The sequence below is a fragment of the Oncorhynchus kisutch genome, linkage group LG8 (genome assembly GCF_002021735.2).
Source record: "Oncorhynchus kisutch isolate 150728-3 linkage group LG8, Okis_V2, whole genome shotgun sequence".
Classification (NCBI taxonomy): domain Eukaryota; kingdom Metazoa; phylum Chordata; class Actinopteri; order Salmoniformes; family Salmonidae; genus Oncorhynchus; species Oncorhynchus kisutch.
The window spans coordinates 48,344,803-48,362,847 of record NC_034181.2 but is presented as its reverse complement, the minus strand read 5'-3'; the positions used below and the strand labels follow the sequence as shown (position 1 = coordinate 48,362,847).

Sequence of the window (18,045 nt, the reverse complement as noted above, 5' to 3'; positions counted from 1 at the left end):
TTGTCCGGTAGGTTCTAAATAAAAAGAGTAAAAACTAACAACTGTTAAATCCCCTTGGATTGATGAAGATTTGAAAAACTGTATGGTTGAGAGGGATGAGGCAAAAGGTATGACAAATAAGTCTGAAAGCCCAACTGATTGGCAAACGTACTGCAAATAAGAAATGTGACTAAACTAAATAAAAATAAACTATACTATGAAACAAAAAATAATTGATATAAAGAATGATAGTAAAAAGTTAGAGCACCTTAAATTACATTTTGGGAAAAAGGCAAACTCACCGCCATCATTCATTGAATCAGATGGCTCATTCATCAAAACCCACTGATATAGCCAACTACTTTAATTACTTTTTCATTGGCAAGATAAGCAAACTTAGGTATGACATGCCAGTAACAAAAATGCTGACACTACACGGGTAATTCTCATGAAACCATTAAAACACCATGGCAGTAATGTTTTTAAACATAAAACATGTAATTTAGTAATATAACAAAATATCATAATAAAGATAAGTGTTCTCTACCTTGCACAAAGAGTAATTTCAACATAGGAATGAATTATTTTTGTATTTTATTGCATTATCTGCTGAAATTCTCATTTACCGCAACACGTCCAGCTCTGTCTCGTCCAGCTCTGCTACCTGTCCCAGACCTGCTGTTTTCAACTCTCTAGAGACAGCAGGAGTGGTAGAGATACTCTTAATGATCGGCTATGAAAAGCCAACTGACATTTACTCCTGAGGTGCTGACCTGCTGCACCCTCGACATCTACTGTGATTATTATTAATTGACCATGCTGGTCATTTATGAACATTTGAACATCTTGGCCATGTTCTGTCACAATCTCCACCCGGCACAGCCAGAAGAGGACTGGCCACCCCTCATAGCCTGGTTCCTCTCTAGGTTTCTTCCTAGGGAGTTTTTCCTAGCCACCATGCTTCTACACCTGCATTGCTTGCTGTTTGGGGTTTTAGGCTGGGTTTCTGTACAGCACTTTGAGATATCAGCTGATGTTCGAAGGGCTATATAAATACATTTGATTTGTCTGAATGATCCAAGATGGCGTAGCAGTCAGACGTCTTGTCCTGTCGTGTCCCTTGTATATATCATTTTCACATAGTTTTCTTCGCATATCTTTTAAAATATTTTGCTAAACCTCAACATCTAAATACTCTCCTGCAACCCGCCTCACCCAATGTAGCATGGATCTGCTTTTTATCCTTCTAAAGTATTTATATTTACTATGGATCTGGAACCCCTCAACTGAAGCTAGCCAGCTAACTACGAGCTATCAGTCAGCAAACCATTGCTAGCGGTCATAAGCTAACCTTTAAGCTCGGAAAGCTCTCGCCAGTTCGAACAACGCGACTCTAACCAGAACATAACGGACCTATTATTTTTATCCCCGGATTCCCACCGCAAACGAAACATTTTCATCTGAATCTTCACAACTAGCTAACCGCAACCCCGGATGACTACTCCTGGCTAGCGTTTCCATCCACTTAGCTTGAAGCTAGCCTGGCCAGAGCTCCTGTGCTACCACCGAAGCATATTCCTAGGATACAATATCCGGACCCACGACCGGTCTATCGATGTCACGGAATGAAGAGGCATAAACAGACTTAACCCCATCGCGACGTCCCCCAATGGCTAACTTTCGAGCCCTTGCTATCTGATTGCTTGCTAATTCGGCCTGCTGACTGCTAGCCTGCCCCGGTCTACTGACAGCTAGCTTGTTTAGCCCCGGTCTGCTAACTGCTAGCTTGTTTAGCCCCGGCCTACTAACTGTTAGCTTGTTAGCACAGGCCTGCTAACTGTCTGAATCGCCGTGTCCCCAGCTAGCCCAACCACTCACCGGACCCATATTTATTTTCAATCTCTTTTCGATTTTTAATTCGATTATACCTTCCGGTAACCTGCCTCACCCAATGTGATACGGAATCGCTATTATTTTAAATTTTTTGAACACATTCAAGAACCTCCAGAAGCTAACCAGCTAACTAGCTACAAGCTATTTAGTCATTGTTAGCCACTGCTAGCGGCTTTTACCTTCTGCACAGCCAGCCAGTTATTTTTTTTTGCCTGGATAACTGTCTCTCTCCACAACATTGCCGGATTCCTGCCCTAATCCCTGGACCACTACTTCTGATCTTCACAGCTAGCTTGCACGCAGTACCGAAGCTATCCCTGAGGCCCACTTCCCCGCTTACTCATCTGTTCACCCGAACCACACTCATACACGGCTAGAGTCCAATACTCCCCCGGATCCTTGCTGTAAACTTGGCTACATAGCTGATGCCAGCTGGACACTGATCACTTGGCTACATAGCTGATGCCTGCTGGACTGTCCATTAATCACGGTACTCCATTCTGTTTGTTTATGTTTTTATCTGTCGGCCCCAGCCGCACTCAGGCTCTGTGTGTAGTTAATCAGACCCTCTCTGCCTAGTCAACGCCATTTTACCTGCTGTTGTTGTGCTAGCTGATTAGCTGTTGTTGTCTCACCTGCTGTTTTAGCTAGCTCTCCCAATCAACACCTGCGATTACTGTATGCCTCGCTGTATGTCTCTCTCAAATGTCAATATACCTTGTATACTGTTGTTCAGGTTAGTTATCGTTGTTTGACTTTACAATGGAGCCCCTAGTTCCACTCTTCATACCTCTGATACCTCCTTTGTCCCACCTCCCACACATGCAGTGACCTCACCCATTACAACCAGCATGTCCAGAGATACAACCTCTATTATCATCACCCAGTGCCTGGGATTACCTCTGCTGTACCCATACCCTACCATACCCCTGTCTGCGCATTATGCCCTGAATATATTCTACCATGCCCAGAAATCTGCTCCTTTTATTCTTTGTCCCCAACGCTCTAGGCGACCAGTTTTGATAGCCTTTAGCCGCACCCTCATACTACTTCTCCTCTGTTCCGCGGGTGATGTGGAGGTAAACCCAGGCCCTGCATGTCCCCACGCACCCTCATTTGTTGACTTCTGTGATCGAAAAAGCCTTGGTTTCATGCATGTCAACATCAGAAGCCTCCTTCCTAAGTTTGTTTTACTCACTGCTTTAGCACACTCTGCTAACCCTGATGTCCTTGCCGTGTCTGAATCCTGGCTTAGGAAGGCCACCAAAAATTCTGAGATTTCCATACCCAACTATAACATTTTCCGTCAAGATAGAACTGCCAAAGGGGGAGGAGTTGCAGTCTACTGCAGAGATAGCCTGCAAAGTAATGTCATACTTTCCAGGTCCATACCCAAACAGTTCGAACTACTAATTTAAACAATTACTCTCTCCAGAAATAAGTCTCTCACTGTTGCCGCCTGCTACCGACCCCCCTCAGCTCCCAGCTGTGCCCTGGACACCATTTGTGAATTGATCGCCCCCAATCTAGCTTCAGAGTTTGTTCTGTTAGGTGACCTAAACTGGTATATGCTTAACACCCCGGCAGTCCTACAATCTAAGCTAGATGCCCTCAATCTCACACAAGTCATCAAGGAACCCACCAGGTACAACCCTAAATCTGTAAACAAGGGCACCCTCATAGACGTCATCCTGACCAGCTGGCCCTCAACATACACCTCCGCTGTCCTCAACCAGGATCTCAGCGATCACTGCCTCATCATTGCCTGGATCCGCAGTCAAACGACCACCCCTCATCACTGTCAAATGCTCCCTAAAACACTTCTGCGAGCAGGCCTTTCTAATCGACCTGGCCCGGGTATCCTGGAAGGATATTGACCTCATCCCTTCAATTGAGGATGCCTGGTCATTCTTAAAAGTAACTTCCTCACCATTTTAGATTAGCATGCTCCGTTCAAAAAATGCAGAACTAAGAACAGATACAGCCCTTGGTTCACTCCAGACCTGACTGCCCTCGACCAGCACAAAAACATCCTGTGGCGGACTGCAATAGCATCGAATAGTCCCCGCGATATGCAACTGTTCAGGGAAGTCAGGAACCAATACACGCAGTCAATACACGCAAAGCCAAGGCCAGCTTTTTCAGGCAGAAATTTGCATCCTGTAGCTCTAACTCCAAAAAGTTCTGGGACACTGTAAAGTCCATGGAGAACAAGAGCACCTCCTCCCAGCTGCCCACTGCACTGAGGCTAGGTAACACGGTCACCACCGATAAATCCATGATTATCAAAAACTTCAACAAGCATTTCTCAACGGCTGGCCATGCCTTCCTCCTGGCTACTCCTACCTCGGCCAACAGCTCTGCCCCCTCCCCCGCAGGTACTCGCCCAAGCCTCTCCAGGTTCTCCTTTACCCAAATCCAGATAGCAGATGTTCTGAAAGTGCTGCAAAACCTGGACCCGTACAAATCAGCTGGGCTTGACAATCTGGACCCTCTATTTCTGAAACTATCCGCCGCCATTGTCGCAACCCCTATTACCAGCCTGTTCAAACTCTCTTTCATATCGTCTGAGATCCCCAAGGATTGGAAAGCTGCCACAGTCATCCCCCTCTTCAAAGGGGGAGACACCCTGGACCCAAACTGTTACAGACTTCCGGCGCCGACAGAGATGGCCGCCACGCTTCGCGTTCCTAGGAAACTATGCAGTTTTTTGTTTTTTTACGTGTTATTTCTTACATTAGTACCCCAGGTCATCTTAGGTTTCATTACATACAGTCGAGAAGAACTACTGAATATAAGATCAGCGTCAACTCACCATCAGTACGACCAAGAATATGTTTTTCGCGACCCGGATCCTGTGTTCTGCCTTACTAATAGGACAACGGAGTGGATCCCATGCAGCGACCCAAAAAAACGACTCCGAAAAAGAGGGAAATGAGGCGGTCTTCTGGTCAGACTCCGGAGACGGGCACACCGTGCACCACTCCCTAGCATTCTTCTTGCCAATGTCCAGTCTCTTGACAACAAGGTTGATGAAATCCGAGCACGGGTAGCATTCCAGAGGGACATCAGAGACTGTAACGTTCTTTGCTTCACGGAAACAGGGCTCACTGGAGAGACGCTATCCGAGGCGGTGCAGCCAACGGGTTTCTCCACGCATCGCGCCGACAGAAACAAATCTTTCTGGTAAGAAGAGGGGCGGGGGCGTATGCCTTATGGCTATCGAGACATGGTGTGATGAAAGAAACATACAGGAACTCAAATCCTTCTGTTCACCTGATTTAGAATTCCTCACAATCAAATGTAGACCGCATTATCTACCAAGAGAATTCTCTTCGATTATAATCACATCCGTATATATCCCCCCCCAAGCAGACACATCGATGGCTCTGAACAAACTTTATTTAACTCTTTGCAAACTGGAAACCATTTGTCCGGAGGCTGCATTCATTGTAGCTGGGGATTTTAACAAGGCTAATCTGAAAACAAGACTCCCTAAATTTTATCAGCATATCGATTGCGCAACCAGGGGTGGAAAGACCTTGGATCATTGTTACTCTAACTTCCGCGACGCATATAAGGCCCTGCCCCGCCCCCCTTTCGGAAAAGCTGACCACGACTCCATTTTGTTGATCCCTGCCTACAGACAGAAACTAAAACAAGAGGCTCCCATGCTGAGGTCTGTCCAACTGCTTCCATCACGTGGACTGGGATATGTTTCGTATTGCGTCAGATAACAATATTGACGAATACGCTGATTCGGTGTGCAAGTTCATTAGAACGTGCGTTTTAGATGTCGTTCCCATAGCAAAGATTAAAACATTCCCTAACCAGAAACCGTGGATTGATGGCAGCATTCGCGTGAAACTGAAAGCGCGAACCACTGCTTTTAATCAGGGCAAGGTGTCTGGTAACATGACCGAATACAAACAGTGCAGCTATTCCCTCCGCAAGGCTTTCAAACAAGCTAAGCATCAGTACAGAGACAAAGTAGAATCTCAATTCAACGGCTCAGACACAAGAGGCATGTGACAGGGTCTACAGTCAATCACGGACTACAGGAAGAAATCCAGCCCAGTCACGGAACAGGATGTTCCGTGATAACTTTTTAACTTTTTTTTTCTAAATAACTTTTTTGCCCGCTTTGAGGACAATACATTGCCACTGACACGGCCTGCAACGAAAACATGCGGTCTCTCCTTCACTGCAGCCGAGGTGAGTAAGACATTTAAACGTGTTAACCCTCGCAAGGCTGCAGGCCCAGACGGCATCCCCAGCCGCGCCCTCAGAGCATGCGCAGACCAGCTGGCCGGTGTGTTTACGGACATATTCAATCAATCCCTATACCAGTCTGCTGTTCCCACATGCTTCAAGAGGGCCACCATTGTTCCTGTTCCCAAGAAAGCTAAGGTAACTGAGCTAAACGACTACCGCCCCGTAGCACTCACTTCCGTCATCATGAAGTGCTTTGAGAGACTAGTCAAGGACCATATCACCTCCACCCTACCTGACACCCTAGACCCACTCCAATTTGCTTACCGCCCAAATAGGTCCACAGACGATGCAATCTCAACCACACTGCCCTAACCCATCTGGACAAGAGGAATACCTATGTGAGAATGCTGTTCATCGACTACAGCTCGGCATTCAACACCATAGTACCCTCCAAGCTCGTCATCAAGCTCGAGACCCTGGGTCTCGACCCCGCCCTGTGCAACTGGGTACTGGACTTCCTGACGGGCCGCCCCCAGGTGGTGAGGGTAGGCAACAACATCTCCTCCCCGCTGATCCTCAACACTGGGGCCCCACAAGGGTGCGTTCTGAGCCCTCTCCTGTACTCCCTGTTCACCCACGACTGCGTGGCCACGCACGCCTCCAACTCAATCATCAAGTTTGCGGACGACACAACAGTGGTAGGCTTGATTACCAACAACGACGAGACGACCTACAGGGAGGAGGTGAGGGCCCTCGGAGTGTGGTGTCAGGAAAATAACCTCACACTCAACGTCAACAAAACTAAGGAGATGATTGTGGACTTCAGGAAACAGCAGAGGGAACACCCCCCTATCCACATCGATGGAACAGTAGTGGAAAGGGTAGCAAGTTTTAAGTTCCTCGGCATACACATCACAGACAAACTGAATTGGTCCACCCACACAGACAGCATCGTGAAGAAGGCGCAGCAGCGCGTCTTCAACCTCAGGAGGCTGAAGAAATTCGGCTTGTCACCAAAAGCACTCACAAACTTCTACAGATGCACAATCGAGAGCATCCTGGCGGGCTGTATCACCGCCTGGTACGGCAACTGCTCCGCCCTCAACCGTAAGGCTCTCCAGAGGGTAGTGAGATCTGCACAACGCATCACCGGGGGCAAACTACCTGCCCTCCAGGACACCTACACCACCCGATGTTACAGGAAGGCCATAAAGATCATCAAGGACATCAACCACCCGAGCCACTGCCTGTTCACCCCGCTATCATCCAGAAGGCGAGGTCAGTACAGGGTGCATCAAAGCTGGGACCGAGAGACTGAAAAACAGCTTCTATCTCAAGGCCATCAGACTGTTAAACAGCCACCACTAACATTGAGTGGCTGCTGCCAACACACTGACACTGACTCAACTCCAGCCACTTTAATAATGGGAATTGATGGGAAATTATGTAAATATATCACTAGCCACTTTAAACAATGCTAACTCATATAATGTTACTTACCATACATTATTCATCTCATATGCATACGTATATACTGTACTCTATATCATCGACTGCATCCTTATGTAATACATGTATCACTAGCCACTTTAACTATGCCACTTTGTTTACATACTCATCTCATATGTATATACTGTACTCGATACCATCTACTGTATCTTGCCTATGCTGCTCTGTACCATCACTCATTCATATATCCTTATGTACATATTCTTTATCCCCTTACACTGTGTATAAGACAGTAGTTTTGGAATTGTTAGTTAGATTACTTGTTGGTTATTACTGCATTGTCGGAACTAGAAGCACAAGCATTTCGCTACACTCGCATTAACATCTGCTAACCATGTGTATGTGACAAATAAAATTTGATTTGACCTATATCCATCCTGCCCTGCCCATCTAAGGTCTTCGAAAGCCAAGTCAACAAACAGGTCACTGACCATCTCGAATCCCACCGTACCTTCTCCGCTGTGCAATCTGGTTTCCGAGCCGGTCATGGGTGCACCTCAGCCACACTCAAGGTACTAAACGATATCATAACCGCCATCGATAAAAGACAGTACTGTGCAGCCGTCTTCATCGACCTTGCCAAGGCTTTCGACTCTGTCAATCACCATATTCTTATTGGCAGACTCAGTAGCCTCGGTTTTTCGGATGACTGCCTTGCCTGGTTCACCAATTACTTTGCAGACAGAGTTCAGTGTGTCAAATCGGAGGGCATGCTGTCCGGTCCTCTGGCAGTCTCTATGGGGGTGCCACAGGGTTCAATTCTCGGGCCGACTCTTTTCTCTGTGTATATCAATGATGTTGCTCTTGCTGCGGGCGATTCCCTGATCCACCTCTACGCAGACGACACCATTCTATATACTTTCGGCCCGTCTTTGGACACTGTGCTATCTAACCTCCAAACAAGCTTCAATGCCATACAACACTCCTTCCGTGGCCTCCAACTGCTCTTAAACGCTAGTAAAACCAAATGCATGCTTTTCAACCGGTCGCTGCCTGCACCTGCATGCCCGACTAGCATCACCACCCTGGATGGTTCCGACCTAGAATATGTGGACGTCTATAAGTACCTAGGTGTCTGGCTAGACTGCAAACTCTCCTTCCAGACTCATATCAAACATCTCCAATCGAAAATCAAATCAAGAGTCGGCTTTCTATTCCGCAACAAAGCCTCCTTCACTCAAGCCGCCAAGCTTACCCTAGTAAAACTGACTATCCTACCGATCCTCGACTTCGGCGATGTCATCTACAAAATGGCTTCCAACACTCTACTCAGCAAACTGGATGCAGTCTATCACAGTGCCATCCGTTTTGTCACTAAAGCACCTTATACCACCCACCACTGCGACTTGTATGCTCTAGTCGGCTGGCCCTCGCTACATATTCGTCGCCAGACCCACTGGCTCCAGGTCATCTACAAGTCTATGCTAGGTAAAGCTCCGCCTTATCTCAGCTCACTGGTCACGATGGCAACACCCATCCGTAGCACGCGCTCCAGCAGGTGTATCTCACTGATCATCCCTAAAGCCAACACCTCATTTGGCCGCCTTTCGTTCCAGTACTCTGCTGCCTGTGACTGGAACGAATTGCAAAAATCGCTGAAGCTGGAGACTTTTATCTCCCTCACCAACTTCAAACATCAGCTATCTGAGCAGCTAACCGATCGCTGCAGCTGTACATAGTCTATTGGTAAATAGCCCACCCTTTTCACCTACCTCATCCCCATACTGTTTTTATTTATTTACTTTTCTGCTCTTCTGCACACCAATATCTCTACCTCTACATGACCATCTGATCATTTATCACTCCAGTGTTAATCTGCAAAATTGTAATTATTTGCCTACCTCCTCATGCCTTTTGCACACATTGTATATAGACCCCCCCTTTGTGTTGTACTGTGTTATTGACTTGTTAATTGTTTACTCCATGTGTAACTCTTTGTTGTATGCTCACACTGCTATGCTTTATCTTGGCCAGGTCGCAGTTGCAAATGAGAACTTGTTCTCAACTAGCCTACCTGGTTAAATAAAGGTGAAATAAAAAAAAATATAAAACAATTGCCCACCCAATTTACCTACCTCATCCCCATACTGTTTATATTGATTTACTTTTCTGCTCTTTTGCACACCATTATGTCTACCTTGTACATGACCATCTGATCATTTATCACTCCAGTGTTAATCTGCAAAATTGTAATTATTCGCCTACCTCCTCATGCCTTTTGCACACAATGTATATAGACTCTTTTTTCCTACTGTGTTATTGACTTGTTAATTGTTTACTCCATGTGTAACTCTGTGTTGTCTGTTCACACTGCTATGCTTTATCTTGGCCAGGTCGCAGTTGTAAATGAGAACTTGTTCGTAACTAGCCTACCTGGTTAAATAAAGGTGAAATAAAAAAAATAAAAAAATTCATGTTATGTTGTAATTTTAAACAGAGTAAAATTTTAATATTTTGAAAAAAATTGATCTTCTAATAGATGTTTTCAAATGACAGAAAAAGTATTAACTAAATATTCATGTATGATAATGAAAAAAGTGGAAAAATCAAGTGTCCGTGACTGATGTTGTCATCCTCCGCAACATTTTTGAAGGACTGAGAATTTTAAAAAGAGTTTGATTTTGAATGAAGCAACACATCTGCCAGTAACTTCAAGATGGCTACCAGGTAAGCAGATCTCTTTATATTTCTACAGTTAAAAAGTTAAACAATCACATCAGACTGTAGCTGTATTTATTAGAGAGGGTAAAGAAATATTTTGTTCGGGCGCCAGGCAGGTATTAACCATGCCGAAAGGAAAAGAGTAGAATAGAGAGAGTACCACTACCAGACACACACACATCAGCAGAAGAGACTGCCTAGAGTGTAGCCTGTTTACCAGATAGCCAGTGGAGAGAAAAGAGAATACACACCATATAAAACCCACATCACAACACAGGGGTAACCCAAACAAGAATACCTCATACAATAATATTAATACTAATAATGGCAGAGCAATTCAACAGCAACTTCATACAAGAACGAACCCAGTCATCAACATAGGATTTGCAATAATCTGTATTATTTTCTAGTGGATGAGTGCAGAGGGTATGAATGTGGGGGGTGTTCATCGACACAACAAAGGCCTTAAAAATGTCCACAGTCTTCACGGCCACATGTCATTAGTACACCCCACCTCAATACAGTTCACATAATTTACAACTTGCAAGCAACCTACTAAAATGTCCCTCCAAACACTTCTGGCAGGGAAATAATAGTCCAGCTCTAATGAACTTCCATGGGAAGTGCATTTGAAAAATAGAGAGTCTGTTGCAGGGTAAAGCACTGGAATGAGAGGGAAGAGAAAGAGAAAAAGATAAGAGATCTTAGCTGTGGTCTTCAGGCGTGCAGGTGTACTGTCTGACTGTCCGATGGTTTGTTGGTTTGTATGCCAAAGCTTCGCAACAATGTTCCTACTAATCCATGCGATCCATAACGGGCGCGGTCCCAAACGAAAACAACCACGACCTAGAGCGATTACACCGATGATTGAGTTATATACTCTATAAACTACACACGCTGAAAACAAACAAAACTTCTGCAGCACAGCACACACAATCAAACTGTCGCGCCACCCAAGAGCCCCTCCCCAAAGAACGAGCTCTCTTTATCTCCTCCTTCCTTACTGCTCATGCGCTCTTAAAGTGGCAGCGCACGGTGAAGGCTCCGAGCAGATTTCGCCACAAGACTGCGTACATGACAGTATTGATTATCATTACCGATACAGGTAGTTTTCCACATTTAGAAAAACGTTAGATTAAAAATGTTCTATGAAAATATATTTCATTAATGTCTAATTATGTACATTGAGTAAAATTTGCTTAGTCATCATGTCTTCTCTATAGTTAGCAAAACATGCTAAGCTTCCTCATTCTCCGCAACACCATTCTCACTTACCGCTGCAATTTGTGGTAGAGAGAACCTCTGTTTTGGTAATGAGAATTGTATCATACAGACTATATTTTTAAAATATATATAATGAACTATTAATTTAAATATGATTTATTAACTGTTGATATTTTGCTTTATGTCCTGTTTAATTGCAGACAGTTAGTTTTAGCGAAGGCCAGACTGAATTCTGAGAAAAAAGTTTACACCAACCCAGAACTGCTGGAAGAGTACAGAAGGAAGGCGAGAGAAGATGTTAGGGGTTGGAGAAGTTACAGCAGGAGTAATTAGCATATATATATATATATATATATAGTCTATAGGGAGACTACGCCCTCATACACTGTCTATAGGAAGTCAATACCCTACAGTGTTTAGAAGTCTACACATGCGCGCACACACATCCACCACACACGTGCACGGTCACACACACACATCAGTAAGCCATTCAGTCCCTACTATAGGATGTGTACACACACACAGTCAGTAAGCCATTCAGTCCCTACTGTAGGATGTGTACACACACAGTCAGTAAGCCATTCAGTCCCTATTGTAGGATGTGTACACACACACACAGTCAGTAAACCATTCAGTCCCTACTATAGGATGTGTACACACACACACACAGTCAGTAAGCCATTCAGTCCCTACTGTAGGATGTGTATACACACACAGTCAGTAAACCATTCAGTCTCTACCATAGGATGTGTACACACACACAAGTCAGTAAGCCATTCAGTCTCTACTATAGGATGTGTACACACACACACACACACACACACACACACACACACAGTCAGTAAGCCATTCAGTCTCTGCTATAGGATGTGTACACACACAGTCAGTAAGCCATTCAGTCTCTGCTATAGGATGACGTGGCCATAACAGTAAGATTTTCCCATGTTTCTAGACATGCTCATTTCATGTCATGGTTCCTTTCAATCTCCAGATATCAAAAACGAAAGCAAAATCAAGAAAACTCCAGATCTGACAAAGAAGCCACATGAAAAGAAGAAAAACCAGTGGCAGGAAAACTCAAAGGTATTACAGAAAAGAGAAACATCTAAAAGCTGTATTGGACATAACACAATCAAGCAAAGAAGATGATACACTTCAACATGTTCAAGAAGAAAAATTAACAAGTTGAGAGCAGACAAGAGAACAGACATTCTAACCTCAGCAGGTAAATGTCCCTGCCATCAACTCAACTCCTAAAATAAGAGACACCAGGACCAGTGAATACATCTAACCCAAAGGAATCACCCAAAAAGAGGAACAGAAGCAAGAAAACACTATCAAAATTGAGGTCAAAGTTGCACGACACAGAAGAGAAACTGCTGGAGAGGATCAAGGAGATGGTCAACCTAAAGAAAATACATGAAAAGACTTACAGTGATGGCCAAGAGGAAGCAGGTAATTGTCAACATGGAAGGCAGAGAGGTCCAGAGGAATTATCCAATAACAGCCAGAGAAGAATAATCCGCAAACTTGTTAGCCGCTTCCTTCGTCAAGATGAAATCTTCACTGTAATAAATGGGAAATCCGGGGAAATCGGGAAAAAGGGACAGATATTCCTCAACAGAGCCTTAACGGACACCATGGCAAATCTTCATAGAAGACTTCTATCTGAGAATCCAAGGGACAACCTTTCCAAGGCTCAATTCTTTAAACTTAAGCCATTTTGGATTGGCCTGCGAAGAGTCACAGACAGAAAAACAAGTGCTTGCAAAACACATGAAAACTTTGGTTTGAAGATGAAGCTGTACCAACTTGTGGCCATAGAAACATCAACCCCAAGGGACACTGTACAGGCCAGTGTGTGTAGTGACGATGACGTACTGTTCTAATGTTCTCGTATGTGTTGTTTTTATGTGTTCTCTGTTTTTAGCCAATATATGTTATGTTCTTTTGAAGCACTGCAAATTGAAATTGATTGAACTTGAATCCATGATTGTGCCAATATTATCTCATTTATTTTCTACATTAAATATCGTGTTTTTAACCATACCTCAGTCTTAGTATACTTATTATCATTACTGAAATCAACCTCATTTCCGAATCTATATATCATTACCGCAACAGGTGTTCATTTAATGTTAATTTAATGAATGGAAGAAATAGTAGTTTGCTTTTAAATGCATGCGGAATCTATACGTTACGTTCTATCAGGCTTGCCACATCATTTTGAAAATATTTCACTGAAACCGGACATCAAAAATATTAGGTTGTAGATTGCGGAAGTTGTGAGAGAAATCAGTCAACATCAAATAAAAAGTGTAATTTAAAAATAGATATTATTTCACAGTTTCAAGTAACTGTGCATGACTTAATAAAAAATCAATTGAAAATGTATTAGCTTTCCTAACGGTCTTAACGTTTTCAGAGGACTTGTTTTGGAAAATATGTTCAAAAAGGTGTTAAATTGTCAGTAAATATTTTTTAACTAATGCTCACAAACACTTCAGACCTTGTTATTAATGTCTAAAAAGGAAATGTGTTGATGCATGTCTTTTCATGCATTTCATGTTTCATGTTTGAAATCTTTGAAACCAAGATTTCATGAGAATCACCCACACATCCAAATATATCTGACCAAATTATGAATGACAGGAAACTTTTGCATTCCGTAAAGTCAGTGTGGAATAGGTGATTTTTTGTTGTTGTTGTCCATAAACAACGACAAGCCACCGGGGTCTGACAATCTGGATGGAAATTGACTGAGGATAATAACGGACGATATTGCCACATCTTCAATTTAAGCCTACTAGAAAGTGTGTGCCCTCAGGCTGGCTCAAATAGCCAACCAATCAGCCTGTTACCAACCCTTAGTAAACATCTGTAAAAAAATATATATATACTGTATTTTCAAAAGCATTTGAAAATTCTGGTGTTCATATTTTACAACCTTTGCAGGCTTTTGGAGTTGCCTATATCCAACACCAGAGGTATTCAACTCTTACCTTATGAGGTCCGGAGCCTACTGGTTCTCTGTTCTACTGTACCTGATAATGAATTGCACCCACCTGGTGTCCCAAGTCTAAATCAGTCCCTGGTTGTCAGACTTTTCTAATCATTACTCGTTTTGTTGGCAGATGTGGACCGTTCCAGTATCTTAAAAGTGTGCCCAGGCAGAAATTATGCATACTAATATAAAATCAATCACTTAGAATTAAAACTGTTCCAATACCAGGATTTGTACTACATAAAGCCTTGACTACATGGAACTACATTCCACATCAGGTAACTGATACAAGCAGTAGAATCAGATTTTAAAAAACTGGTAATACACCTTATAGAACAATGGGGACTGTGAAGAGACACACACACACAAAAGTACAGACACATGCATATGCACACATGGTCTAATTGTTGTATGGTGGTATTAAACATTTAGTACTGTAGCTATGTAGTGGAGTAATAATGTTATATGATGTACTGTTTTATATTTTGTTTCACATGTAATGTAAGTTCATTGATATGTTTGGAACCCAGGAAGAGTAGCTGCTACCTTGGCAGCAGCTAATGAGGTTCCCTAATAAATACAAATACCTAGCTAGGTCCCCCTCACAGGTTCGGTCACTCTCCACTTCTGCTGGGCGTGCCCCAGTCCGTAATCAATGCCAACCATGCACGGATAATCTAAAGGCAAGTCAGTCTGTGACAGCACTTTCACAGACTTTCCCTCACAACCAGACAACCAACCATTCCACTACTGGAGTATCCCCATTGTCATTCAGGCTGGGATAACATTCCAGTTAGTCAATGGGTCTCTTTGGTATGCAAGCTGCATCTGCTGACTGCCTATAGTGAACTGTATAAATGGAAACTGATCACCCAACAGCCCCAATACCCCGCCAGTCATACAGGAAGTATACCACCCATGTCGCTGCAGCTTGCCCAGAAGGACCAGTTAGCTGTGCAAGCTGATCAGGCCCCAGAACTACAACCACAACTGGCTACTTCGTCTCCTCTCCCTTTATTAAAAACACACTCATTTCATGGAGACCTCAAAGACTTTGGATCAACCTTGCACACTTAATTTTAGTGAGTAAAAGAGGGCTGTACATATACACCACTAGAGTAGCTGAGTGTGGTATTATGGTTGCTTTCCTGTAACTTGGTTACGCTACTGTGTGTTTGTGTCGTGAAAGGCTTGTTATTATATTTTGTAGAATTGTCCATTGTTGATATGCTGTAAGTGTGTGAATGAGATTAAAACAAACACATTGAAGTTGGCTTTGGCTATTCAAACACAGAGGCATGGCAGTGCCACTCATAGTTAGATATACCAAGACCCTTACGAAACCATTTTTAAAGACAGAATAATACATACAAAATGAACAAGGGCTACTTACGTGCAGGTGAAGGTGTTGGAGTGTAATCATGTTGGCCATATTGGATTCAGAATAAAATTGATTCACACCAGCCTTTATAGTCAAGTGTTGTAAACTACACAATTCTGGGGAAAAAAAGGAATTTTGGATGGCATATTGAATGAGGCAAAATATAAAGATAATATGTGATGGCCCCATGACTTAATTGAAATACTAGGGGCTAAAAGATACAAAATCCTTTAAGGAACATTAAACCCCCAAAAAATATATTTTGATGTCTGAGCCCATTTGTTTTCCTTAGAGCCAATTATAATAGTCACAACATGAAAAAAACGTGTAGCCTTACTGTTTGAATTTTCTTGTCAGGCAGGAACATACAGCACTGAATGAGAGCAAACTTTACACGGATAGTTGTCTATTGAATAGCTACCAAAAAATGAAGTTTACATTAATCATAAATAAATATTATATATATATATATATATAATAGATATTTCCACCTATTGTATCTGTGTGTTTACAGGTCAATTTTTTCAAGATGCATTCAGAAAGCCTAATGCTGTTTGTTTATGCATGTAGGGCTGACAGATGAATACTTGTATTCCAAATTAGAGCAATATCAGAGCTTGCAATATTGGGTTACATGAGTTTATGTATACCACTCCCTTATTCTGCACTTTTTGAGTTTAGGGGGGTGTTTTCTTTAGAGTAGATTACAATAGCCACAACATAAAATAAAAAGTGTTACTGTATGTATTTTTATCAGACAGGATCATTTAGCACTGCTTGAGTTAAGGGGATGTGTCACAATATCTATCAATTTAACCACTTTTGCAGTAAAAAAAAAATTCACACAACCATCCACTTCATACATGAGACCTTAGAGATATGGAAAAAACATGGTTTATTTTACCTCGGGTATGGGTATCAAGAAAATGTGGGAGCCTTGCCACTAGCCTAATAGGCTGTCATTCCTGAAAACACAATTGGGATTAGAATTAGCCCCACCCAGTTCATTCATGGTTTTTCAAAAAAAATGTACCTACAGATAACATTGTTTCAATGTGTATCTTTCTCGCTGCCCCCGAACTAACTATACTTTTATTTAACAGACATGGAGAGCAGTTATAGCTAAGTAAAATCTACTCAATAGTCTCTGTAGTGACCCAAGAACGTATAGGATTGCCATTTATACAATAAATAAAGTCAAAGGGAGGAAGTATTTGCTTGCGGTTGCATTTGTAAACACATGTGCATCCTGAAGCAATGATTCGCTTGATTGCCAAATAGGTGGATTGACTAGAATCTAACAATGTCAGCCATGTTGAACCAGCAGTACATACAAACCCCGCATCGGTGTGCAAAAACGGCGCAGGCGAACAAAGGAAGGGAAGGTATATGGTCTGTTTGACATGCATTTTAAATGCAAACAAAAAAACAGTTTTATACACAAATATCCCATGCACCCTCATAACTCCCATGGAAACTAGTGGTCGTCTGAGGCCATGCATTTCATTATCAATCGAGTGATTCGTTTGAGGGTTGCTTACCCGATGAATTGTAAATCGAATTAATTGGTCCCCTCTCGCATTTCCTCCAGCTCCGTTTGTATGCAACCCTAAAGCTATGACCGAATCCACCGCTGTGAAGCAGGCAAGAAAAATTAAGTAGTTCCGGGTCATGGATTTTTGAAATCCTTCAGAATAAGAGTCCCGTCCTGTATTTTTTATATATATTTTTTTTACCCTTTATTTAACTAGGCAAGTCAGTTAACAACAAATTCTTATTTTCAATGACGGCCAAGGAACAGCGGGTTAACTGCCTGTTCAGGGGCAGAATGACAGATTTGTACCTTGTCTGAGTTTGAGTTTGAGTTTATTTTTATTTTTACAGGGACAGTGCACATTAATCAACATTTCAGTAAAAGTGCCGGTTTTAGCCAGCCGGCTAATTTTCAACCGCAATCCCTGGGCAGGTTATTAAAAACAATTACAATATAGACAATAGCAACATAGAACAAGCAAGACATAGCAACATAGGACAAGCAAGACATAGCATGCAGACAGAGCAACATAAAACAAAAAGCAGCAAGACAAAATTCATAAAAGCAACAAAGTGTTTCCACACCTCACAAGCTACAGACAACAGACAACATGGAGAGCGGCAACACACAGCTAAGGACCATGTT

General features: G+C 42.8%; 1 protein-coding gene across 3 annotated transcripts in view; it reads right to left on the bottom strand.

The window, feature by feature from the left end:
* LOC109895589 (spindlin-Z-like) overlaps positions 1 to 17,498 on the bottom strand; it is a 47,686-nt gene extending 30,188 nt beyond the window's left edge. For 2 of the 3 annotated variants that reach the window (XM_020489415.2, XM_020489416.2), the window contains exons 1-3: positions 17,408 to 17,493; positions 16,771 to 16,831; positions 15,879 to 15,982 (exon numbers count right to left, since the gene is read on the bottom strand). The gene's annotated coding sequence lies outside the window, so the exon portion shown is untranslated. Of the gene's footprint in view, positions 1 to 15,878; positions 15,983 to 16,770; positions 16,832 to 17,407 lie in introns of all 3 variants that reach the window. The other variant, XM_020489413.2, reaches the window with a different exon arrangement.
* Between the last annotated feature and the right edge of the window lie 547 nt (positions 17,499 to 18,045).